The sequence below is a fragment of the Salmo salar genome, chromosome ssa13, assembly GCF_905237065.1.
Source record: "Salmo salar chromosome ssa13, Ssal_v3.1, whole genome shotgun sequence".
Taxonomy (NCBI): domain Eukaryota; kingdom Metazoa; phylum Chordata; class Actinopteri; order Salmoniformes; family Salmonidae; genus Salmo; species Salmo salar.
Window position 1 is genome coordinate 28,298,498 of NC_059454.1, and position 12,235 is coordinate 28,310,732.

Genomic DNA, 12,235 nt, shown 5'->3' on the forward strand with positions numbered 1-12,235 from the left:
CCTCAGAATATGTTTTTATGTGTGATTGACTTGTTTGAAGGCACATCAATCATTGGAATTATTGCATTTATGGTCCCATATTGAAAATATTTAATGAGGAGCTTATCAAGATGCCATATCAAAGCAGTCTTGTCCTAGAGCGGGGCCTCCTCATCCATTCTGCTGTGCTTGACAAAACTTCAGCTTCACAGTCCACTTGCGTATTTGTGATATGGAAGAATGATCATGGAAGCATTTTACTCTTCCACCGTGTTGAAAATATAACCTTTTTACTCTTCTTCCACCGTGTTAAAAAAGAAGTGCTCCCAGTTAATTCTTTTTTAAAGAGCTTTTCCTCCCATCCTCAATTTGAGTAGCATGGCTCCTGCGCTGGAGTGCTGTCCTTGTAAACAGACTCATGTAGCTAGGGCCTTGGTTGGATGCAGTGGCAAATATACTGGAAGATATTTGAAGAAATGGAATTGCAAAGAACATCTCGGCTATGTCCCCAATGGTAGCTTGCATGGTTTTGTGGTTCCATACAGCTTTGTGACAACTGCTGATGTAAAAAGGGCTTTATGAAATAAATCTGATTGATTGATACAGAATAGAGACAAGTAGGATGGATCTCCACTTCCCAGTTGTTTACCAAACTGATAAACTGAGTCACATATTCACACAAAGTAAAGTATTAGGTTGGATCTTAATTAGCCTGGGTTTAGATCTTTGAACACAGGCTATTTGATGTTGCCTAAGAAAGGGACTGGTGCTGTTGTATTTCATTAAAGCCCAAAGAGATGTAATTTGGTTGGTCCTGCTTTCTCCTTCCACCCAGGCTGTGATTCATCTGCATTTAGATGAGATGAAAGCATTAAAGTGGGATCATTAATAAACTATAAAAACTAATAAAAGGAAGGGCAGCATCCAGGATTGAGCCGTGGGGGTGAAATGGATGCAGACAGACGGGGGGAGGGATACTGTAGGTAGGTAGATAGACAATAAACCCTTGTCTGCATTGTTCCAAATTGGATTCTCTCCCTAACCGACACATAACAACGTAACCAGTTAATGTGGGTTTATATGATTGTAATTGAAAAGGAGTTAAACGTCAGATTAAATGAAGGGCCTTTTAGATCACTCACTTTAAGTTGATTAATGTGCTAACGATATAGGCCAGTGTGTTATAGATATTCATTTTCTCGTCATAGATTTCTAGTATGGACATAGGCCTGTACTGACTGCCAACCAGTTCATCTACAAAGAAGACGAGCCTAACTTTATGTCCTTGTCAGGCATCAGCGTATTCACTCAGGATGTCAGGATTGTTAAGCTAAGAAGTGTTTGTAAACCTAACTCATTGTTGTAACTGTGACAGAAGAAGACATACATATAGGCCTATAGTGAGACAGTGATGTCAGCTATCAAATACTTGCAGCCTCCAGTGTGATTGAGTGCCATAGGTACAGTAGCTGAGAATCTGTTGACATTCACCTAGCAGCATCTCGTCAGAATGCTGATTACACACTCTCTGCTTGACCTCAATAGGACATGCTGCCATGACCCCTTCCACTCCCCGTGACTGATGATGCTGACCCCTCCAGCCCCTCTCCATTCAGCCCCTCTCCATCTCCTCTCCACTGCCCAAGGATATTTGTTATCTTTAGGTCCAGTGTGACAGCAGTCACAATTTAATGACAATCTGCTACAATTTCTACATATGGCCACCGGTGCTGTACTTAGATCCTGTCCTTGTCTTGATGCCTTCCACTGTGCCATGCTGTAGGGTAGGGCTGCACCTGGGTCGAATCAACAGCGGACCAGTTAGTTAGGGATCGCCTGTATCTCTCCATCCACATAAACTCATCAATAATGCACAGGTCAATTTGCAAGTGAAAGAAGATAACCAATTGGAGTGCGTGCTGGGCAGCCAGCATGTGGGCAGAGGGTGACTGACAGGTCCTGTTGGGTAGGCATGTGGGGGGGTTGGCTGATGTCTGTTGTTCCTTGTGGAAAGATGGAGGAGCAGCCAGGTTCTTTGTGTTGCCTGCACTACGGTATGACTATGATCCCTTCTTGCTGTTAATGACTAGAAATGTACACAAAGTATGCACACACAACTGCCTATGGCATTTTGTTTAATTTGGTCCTCTCTGAAGAGGTCGTGCATATACTCTGTGTACAAAACATTATCAACACTGTTCTTTCCATGACAGACTGACCAGGGGAATCCAGGTAAAAGCTATGATCCCTTATTGATGTCACCTGTTAAATCCATTTCAGTCAGAGGAAGGGGAGAGTACAGGTTAAAGAATGATTTTTAAGCCTTGAGGCAATTGAGACATGGATTGTGTATGTGTGCCATTCAGAGGGTGAATGGGCAAGACAAAAGATTGAAGTGCCTTTGAACAGGACATGGTAGTAGGTGCCAGGCGCACCAGTTTGTGTGTGTGAAGAACTGCAATGCTGCTGGGTTTTTCACTCTCAACAGTTTCCGTGTGTATCAAGAATGGTCCACCACCCAAAGGACATTGAGTCATCTTGACACAACTATGGGAAGCATTGGAGTCAACATGGGCCAGCATCCCTGCGGAACCTTTCGACACCTTTGAGAGTCCATGCCCTGACGAATTGAGGCTGTTCTGAGGGCAAAAGAGGGGTGGGGGGTGCAACTCAATATTAATGTTTTATACACTCAGTGTAGGTTTCATCATTATTGATCGTGACGTATAGGTTACATCATTATTGATCGTGACGTATAGGTTACATCATTATTGATCGTGACATCTAGGTTTCATCATTATTGATCGTGACTATGTGCTGTCCACTTATCATGCAAAATGTAAGGGGGCTCCGGACGATTTGTAAAACATTCCCCGGAAGGAGGTTGTGTTGGGCCTAAACATCACCTGAAAAACCAACTTACAGTTAGACCTCTTCAGACTGTTTCATCATTGCCCTTGTTAGTGAATCAGTGTAGTTTGAGTCTGTTTTTGTGCGTATTCCCTTCATGTTGCTCAATCATAAAAAAGACTGATACAGATAGTAGTGATAGCAGGCTATATGACGCATGTGTACGGTTGTGTGTGCATGATATATGATGTGTGTGTACGGTTGTGTGTGCATGATATGTGATGTGTGTGTACGGTTGTGTGTGCATGATATGTGATGTGTGTGTACGGTTGTGTGTGCATGATATATGATGTGTGTGCATGATATATGACGCATGTGTACGGTTGTGTGTGCATGATATATGATGTGTGTGCATGATATATGACGCATGTGTACGGTTGTGTGTGCATGATATATGACGCATGTGTACGGTTGTGTGTGCATGATCTATGACACATGTGTACGGTTGTGTGTGCATGATCTATGATGTGTGTGTACGGTTGTGTGTGCATGATATATAATGTGTGTGTAACGGATGTATGTGCATGATATATAATGTGTGTACGGATGTGTGTGCATGATATATAATGTGTGTGTACGGATGTATGTGCATGATAAATAATGTGTGTGTAACGAATGAATGTGCATGATATATAATGTGTGTGTAACGAATGAATGTGCATGATATATAATGTGTGTGTAACGAATGAATGTGCATGATATATAATGTGTGTGTAACGGTCGTCGTGGTGGATGGACCAAGGCGCAGCGGGTTGAGTGCTCATATTCACTTTATTAGAACACTTAAGAACAAAACAAGAAAACCAAAACGAACGACAAACAGTCATGCAGGCGACACACAGCTATGCAACAAACAACCTCCCACAAAACCCCATGAAAACAAACTCCTAATTATAGGACCTTCAATCAGAAGCAACGATAACCAGCTGCTTCCAATTGAAGGTCCAACCCCAATAAAATAAACATAAATAGACTAGACTAGACAGAACATAGAAATACACTAACATAGAACAGTGCCCAAAAAACCCCGGAATACATAAATCAAACACCCCTCTACATACACACACAACCCGAACCATATAAAACAAATACCCCCTGCCACGTCCTGATCAAACTACAATAACAAATAACCCCTATACTGGTCAGGACGTGACAGTGTGTGTACGGTTGTGTGTGCATGATATATAATGCATGTGTACGGTTGTGTGTGCATGATATATAATGTGTGTGTACGGATGTATGTGCATGATATATAATGTGTGTGTACGGATTAGGGTTGCACATTTTGGGGAATATTCAGAGGTTGAAACTTGCTGTGGGAATTAACAGGAATATATGCAAATTAATAGTAATACAATTTAAATGTAGATGTTTTTTGCACTGGATATATTTACCATATCATATGGAGACAGAAACATAAACCTTTTACCTTATCATAAGTAGACATAATTGAAAATGATTAAATCCTTCCAATAAAAAAATATATATATATTTAGTTACGAATTTAACTTTTGTCACGACTTCCGCCAAAGTCGGTCCCTCTCCTTGTTCGGGCGGTTTTCGACGGGTGCTGTTTTCACCCGCGCGTAACTGATTACCGTTTATTGTTGGTCAAGTGTATTGTTACCTTGTGCCTTTATTTTGAGTAAAGTATGTTGCTCACTCATTCTGCTCTCCTGCGTCTGACTTCATGCACCAGCTACACCCACCTTCTGACAACTTTAATTAAATGAGTTGACTCTTCACATGGGATGATTTCACTTAACAACAAAAGAAAGGGAATATTGAATGATCCCCAATGATCCATCACATCTCCCAAAAACGTTTTCAACATACATCTGTAAAATGATAGTCTAGAAACTAAAGCTTTGGTTGTCTTCCTCTCAGGCTTCCATGTCTTCTCCCTGGACCTCCTCAATGTACACCTTTTGATCATCAGACTCTGAGGCCTCATCTTCACTGTCACTTTCCAACCTTGTTGAGGATGGCTCGTTGTCAGGCTCAAAAAGCCTAACATTTGCCTGGATGGCCACCAATTTTTCAACCCTTGTATTGGTCAGCCTGTTGTGTGCTTTGGTGTGTGTGTTCCCAAACAAGGACTAGTTACGCTCTGAGGAGGCTGATGTTGGTGGGATTTGGTGGAAGATGGAGGCCACAGGGGAAAGAGCCTCAGATCCACAAAGCCCCTTCCATCAGGTGGCTGATGAGATATGTTGGCACGACTGCCATATTGTATCTCCATCCCAAAGCCCTTGCTTGGAAGTGTACTTCGCCAGACTGCCAAGAAACTTGCCCTCATCCAGGCCAAGCTGGCGAGACATGGTAGTGATGACAACATAGGCCTTGTTGATCTCTGCACCAGACAGGATGCTCCTGCCAGCATACTTGGGGTCCAACATGTACGCTGTGGCGTGTATGGGCTTCAGGCAGGAGTCTTCATGTTTTTTTATGTATTTCAGAACTGCAATTTCCTCTGCTTGGAGCAACAGTGAAGTGGGCAGGGCAGTACAGATTTATTCTCTTACATCTGCAAGCAGAGTCTGAACATCAGACAGGATTGCATTGTCTCCCTCAATCCATGCAATGGCTACTGCTATAGGTTTCAGGAGTTTCAGGCTGCTTACCACTCTCCCAAAATACATCTTCCAGGAGGATCCTCTTGATGGGGCTGTCCATATCGGCAGACTGTGATATGGTCATTTCTTGGAGAGACTCCTTCCTCTCCAGGAGACTGTCAAACATGATGACAACAGGTGTTGCTGGGCAGCTTCGATGTGGTGCTCTTATTCTTCTCACTTTGCTTGGTGAGGTAGATTGCTGCTATAACTTGATGACTCTTCACATACCTAACCATTTCCTTGGCTCTCTTGTAGATTGTATCCATTGTTTTCAGTGCCATGATGTCCTTGAGGAGCAGATTCAATGCATGAGCAGCACAACCAATGGGTGTGATGTGAGGGTAGGACTCCTTCAGTTTAGACCAAGCAGCCTTGTCTGTCACCAGTGCAAATACCTTCTGTGGTCCAAGGTCATTGATCTACATCTGCATTGTAGAGACCGGTGTGTCTGATGTTCCTTGTGTCTGTGCTCTTGTAGAATACTGGTTGAGGGGTGGAGATGATGTAGTTAATTATTCCTTGCCCACGAACTTTCGACTACCCATCGGAGATGATTGCAAAGCATCTGCTTTCTCTATGATTTTCTTGACCTTCAACTTTGTTGAACTCTGCATCCAGCAAATGAGTAGATAAAGCATGTCTGGTTGGAGGGGTGTATGCTGGGCGAAGAACATTCAGAAATATCTTCCAATACACATTGCCTGTGAGCATCAGAGGTGAACCAGTTGCATACACAGCTCGAGCAAGACATTCATCAGCATTTCTCTGACTACGTTTCTCCATTGAGTCAAAAAAAACTTTTGATTCCAGGAGTACCATGATCTGTTGCTATCTATAAGGTGTCTGATTCATAATTTTCACCTCGAATAGAAGTAGAGGGACTTTTGTCAGAGGTTGCTTGTTGTGAGCGCTGAGGGAACTTTATGCACTTGGCCAGATGATTCTGCATCTTTGTTGCATTCTTCACATATGATTTGGCACAGTATTTGCAAATGTAAACAGCTTTTTATCCTACATTAGTCTCAGTGAAATGTCTCCACACATCAGATAGTGCCCGTGGCATTTTCCTGTAAAGATTTGAAAAAAAGGAGTAAAAAAATAAAACAAATACAATTCCATGTACAGATAAATAGTTAAGCAGTTAGATTAAACAACTCCTTTGTAAGCTAAATGTTTAAAATGAAACATGTATGGAAACAGTTGAATGAACACTCCTCAATTAGCTGGCTCAAGCAAGCAAAACCCACATGGTAGAAAAAACTAACTAGCAGAAATTGTTAACAAGTTAGAAATGATTTTAACACACTTTTCTGGAGGCTACTATTTACTAGTTAACAAAACATAATGTTTGTCGTATAAAATATATTCACCCACCCAGTATTGTAATCAAAACTTACCAGAAAGCATGTAGTCCTTGGCTCAGACAGTGTAGTAGTGTGGGCTCAATAGCATCTCACTAGTGTGCAAGATCTTGAGAATCAGCAGTACATGTGTGTCACGGATCCCTCTGGAACTTTCATTGCGCACTGGCCCCTATTTCCACTGAAGGTATTTGTATATATGTGCCCTTTGTTCACCATGGTGCTGTCGATTAGTGTTACAATGTCCGTTGGTGCGGGTGAGTACCTGTGCTGCATGTTTTGGGCTTTCGTGCCCTTATGGATTGCGCAGATGATTACGCGTCTCGTCCCGTGTGTTAACCTCTCTGGGCTAGGCGGGACGAATTCGTCCCACCTACGTAACAGCCACTTGAAGCCTGTGGCGCGATTTTCAAAACCTTCAAAATCCTATTACTTCAATTTCTCAAACATATGACTATTTTACAGCTATTTAAAGACAAGACTCTCGTTAATCTAACCACACTGTCCGATTTCAAAAAGGCTTTACAACGAAAGGAAAACATTAGATTATGTCAGCAGAGTACCAAGCCAGAAATAATCAGACACCCATTTTTCAAGCTAGCATATAATGTCACAAAAACCCAGAAGACAGCTAAATGCAGCACTCACCTTTGATGATCTTCATCAGATGACAACCCTAGGACATTATGTTATACAATACATGCATGTTTTGTTCAATCAAGTTCATATTTATATCAAAAACCAGCTTTTTACATTAGCATGTGACGTTCAGAACTAGCATACCCCCGCAAACTTCCGGGGAATTCGCTAACATTTTACTAAATTACTCACGATAAACGTTCACAAAAAGCATAACAATTATTTTAAGAATTATAGATACAGACCTCTATGCACTCGATATGTCCGATTTTAAAATAGCTTTTTGGTGAAAGCACATTTTGCAATATTCTAAGTACATAGCCCAGGCATCACGGGCTAGCTATTTAGACACCCGGCAAGTTTAGCACTCACCATAATCATATTTACTATTATAAAAGTTTGATTACCTTTTGTTGTCTTCGTCAGAATGCACTCCCAGGACTGCTACTTCAATAACAAATGTTGGTTTGGTCCAAAATAATCCATCGTTATATCCGAATAGCGGCGTTTTGTTCGTATGCGTTCCAGACACTATCCGAAATGGTAAAGAAGGGTCGTGCGCATGGCGCAATTCGTGACAAAAAATTCTAAATATTCCATTACCGTACTTCGTAGCATGTCAACCGCTGTTTAAAATCAATTTTTATGCCATTTTTCTCGTAGAAAAGCGATAATATTCCGACCGGGAATCTCCTTTTCGGCAAACAGAGGAAAAAATCACAAAGACGGGGGCGGTCAGGTCACGCGCCTAAGCCCAGAGTCCCTTGATCGGCCACTTGAGAAAGGCGATAATGTGTTTCAGCCTGGGGCTGGGATGACGACATTCAGGTTTTTCCCGGGCTCTGAGCGCCTATGGACGACGTAGGAAGTGTCACGTTAGAGCAGAGATCCTTAGTAAAAGATAGAGATGGAAAAGAAGTTCAAGAAATGGTCAGACAGGCCACTTCCTGTAAAGGAATCTCTCAGGTTTTGACCTGCCATTTGAGTTCTGTTATACTCACAGACACCATTCAAACAGTTTTAGAAACTTTAGGGTGTTTTCTATCCATATGTAATAAGTATATGCATATTCTAGTTACTGGGTAGGAGTGGTAACCAGATTAAATCGGGTATGTTTTTTATCCAGCCGTGTCAATACTGCCCCCTAGCCCTAACAGGTTAATCATTGTGCGCATGTGTTATTTATTCGAGGTACTCCTCGCTCTTTTGTTTTGGGTTTCAACCCTGTGTTTTGTTACGTGTTTGTTTGGTCTTCGTCCCTGTGCCTTTACATTGCACGCCGTAATTTGGCCTTAATTAAAAAAGCTATATATGCATTCCTGCGTCTGTCTCCCGATCCTTCATGACACTGCATGCAGAGGGTTGCAATTCCGTTGAATTGGGGATAGTTTAACCAAAATATGCCACAAGACCTAGCATTGCCTTATGTGTATCCCACAAAAAAGGTTCACTGTTATAAGCTAACTTTTTTTGATGAATTTATGCAAAATTCCCCAAATTCCAGGGCTTAACTTCCCATGGAAAATTTCCGGAAATTTACCGGAAGGTTTCCGACCCTATCAAGACACAAGGCGAGACCCAAATGCAGACACAAGAGGCAGATGGTTGGAGTCTTACAATGTTTATTAATCCAAAGGGGTAGGCAAGAGAATGGTCATGGACAGGCAAAAAAGGTCAAAACCAGATCAGAGTCCAGGAGGTACAGAGTGGCAGACAGGCTCGTGGTCAAGGCAGGCAGAATGGTCAGGCAGGCGAGTACAGGGTGCTGGGTGCTGTAATCCCGAATGAAACGGCGGTAGAAGTTTGCAAACCCAAGAAACCGTTGCAACTGCACCCTGGACGTTGGTTGAGGCTAATCCACCACTGCTTTCACCTTTCCAGGATCCATCTGAACATTTCCATCAGCAATGACATATCCCAGAAAGGTGATAGAAGAGCGGTGGAACTCACACTTCTCAGCTTTCACTAACAATTGGTTTTCCGGGAGGCGCTGAAGGACCTATCTGACATGGAGTACATGTTCTTGGGCAGATCGGGGGGAAAAAGCAGGATGTCGTCCAGGTAGACGAACACAAACCGGTTTAGCATGTCCCGAAGCACATCATTGACCAAAGCCTGGAAGACAGCGAGTTTGTGAGTCCAAATGGCATGACCTGGTACTCATAATGTCCACTGGCTGTGTTGAAGGCTGTCTTCCACTCATCCCTCTCACGTATCCGAACCAGGTGGTAGGCATTCCGAAGGTCCGACTTTGAAAACATGGTAGCCCCCTGGAGAGGTTCAAACGCCGAGAGGTAGGGAGTACATAGATTTTGACAGTGATATCGTTAAGTCTCCGGTAATCAATGCGCGGGCGATGGGTCTTGTCATTCTTCTCCACAAAGAAAAACCCTGTGCCGGCAGGAGATGCAGAAGGATGGACGGACCCGGTGGCCAGAGACTCCTCTATGTACTCCTCCATAGCTTTGGTCTCTGGTCCAGACAGAGAATACAACCGACCCCGAGGTGGTGTAGTGCCTGGGAGTACGTCAATGGCACAATCATAAAGACGGTGTGGGGGAAGGGAAGTAGCACGTGCCTTACTGAACACTTCCAGGAGGTCATGGTATTCAGTGGGAATAGCAGAGACACCCACAGTCTTGCTAACATCCTGAGGAAGACGACTTGGGGAAGGCTATGCTGCTCGAAGGCAGTGGGAATGGCAAAATGGACTCCAACCCAGGATGGAGCTTGTGGTCCAGTCAATCACAGGATTGTGTTTTTGTAGCCAGGAAAATCCCAACACAACCGGAACATGGGGAGATGCAATGAGGAGGAACTGTATGGTCTCACTGTGGTTACCGGAAACCTGTAATTGAACGAGCACAGTACTATGGGTGACTTCCCCTATAGAGCGGTCGTCCAGTGCCCTAGCATCCATGGGCACAGAGAGAGGCTGAGTGGGAATACCAAGCTTCGAAGCTATCGTGGCATCCATAAGACATCATCAGCCCCAGAGTCAATGAGCACTCGGAGAGACTTAGATTGGTCTCCCCACAGCACAAGAGCAAAAAGGGGTGTGCGGGTGATGGGAGTTAGGGAACTCCCAGTCTGACTCACAATAGCACTGGTACCCACTAGAGTACTAGAGTACAGACAACAGTTATTGTTCACCCTCCATGAGCGCTCCCAAACTGATAGCCTAGTTCTTCCCAACTGCATAGGCTCAGGAGTATCCAACTCACTCATCGCAGATTCACGAGAGAGCTCGGGTGACTTCAACTCCTCTTGGAAGAGCTGCCTTTGGAAACTTACTGATTCCATAGGAGGTGAACACTCCATATCGGGTGCATGAGTGTGCCCGAGACCAGACCTCCTCTCACTCTTGCATTCCCTTAGGCGTCCATCAATTTTAATGAGTAAGCGATAAGGGAGTCGAGGTCCATCGGCAGTTCCCGAGCAGCTAGCTCATCCTTTACCTCCTCAGATAATCAGTGCAGAAAAGTATCGAAACAGACTCCAGATTCCAGGCACTCTCGGCGGCCAACGTGCGAAAGTTCACTGCGTAGTCTGCCACACTATGGGAGTTTTGACGTAAGTCAAGCAGTTTGCTGGCCGCCTTTCTCCCGGATACCGGAGACTCAAAAACTTTTCTGTCTGTAGCTCAAAAATAAGCGAGCACTGAGAAAGAAAACCCCGGCAGGTACCAGGATTCCCCGAATATCGCTCTGGAGGAGGTTCACGGGGAGCCGGGATAGGCTGTACAAACCCACCACAGATAGGGAAAAATTACTGGGTGATTGGGGTTTTTCAGAGGTGGCTATCTCCCTGATTTGCTCCATAATACCCTTTAACCCATGGTCGTGGCGTTCCGTCAAGGAACTGAGCCCTTCCAAAAGGCCCTGTAGCAACTCCTGATGTCTCCCAATGGTGGCTCCCTACAGGGAGACAGCTTGGCAGAGCTGGTCCAAGTCTGCTTGGTCTGTCATGGCCAGTTCGTACTACCTTTTTGCCGCTGAGTGGAAGACAGCCTTCAACACAGCCAGTGGACATTAAGAGTACCAGGTTATGGGTAGGCAAGAGAATGGTTGTGGACAGGCAAAAAGGTCAAAACCAGATCGGAGTCCAGGAGGTACAGAGTGGCAGACAGGCTCGTGGTCAAGGCAGGCAGAATGGTTAGGCAGGCGGGTACAAAGTCCAGAAACAGGCAAGGGTCAAAACCGGGAGGACAAGAAAAAGGCGAATGCAAAAAGCATGAGAACGGGAAAAATGCTGGTTGACTTGGAAACATACAAGACGAACTGGTACAGAGAGACAGGAAACACAGGGATAAATACACTGGGGAAAATAAGCGACACCTGGAGGGGGTGGAGACAATCACAAGGACAGATGAAACAGATCAGGGCGTGACAGACCCTTTGCAACCCTAGTACGGATGTATGTGCATGATATATAATGCATGTGTACGGTTGTGTGTGCATGATATATAATGCATGTGTACGGTTGTGTGTGCATGATATATGATGTGTGTGTACGGTTGTGTGTGCATGATATATGATGTGTGTGTACAGTTGTGTGTGCATGATATATGATGTGTGTGTATTGTTGTGTGTGCATGATATACTGTATAATGTGTGTGTATGGTTGTATGTGTATGATATATGATGTGTGTGTACGGTTGGGTGTGCATGATATATGGTGTGTGTTTATGGTCGTGTGTGTGTGTGTGTGAATGATATATGATGTGTG

The 12,235-nt window shown here is 43.9% G+C and overlaps 1 protein-coding gene across 2 annotated transcripts in view; it reads left to right on the forward strand.

Moving 5' to 3' along the window:
• LOC106566803 (nucleolar protein 4-like) overlaps positions 1-12,235 on the forward strand; it is a 190,939-nt gene that overhangs the window by 87,554 nt on the left and 91,150 nt on the right. The window lies entirely within an intron of this gene.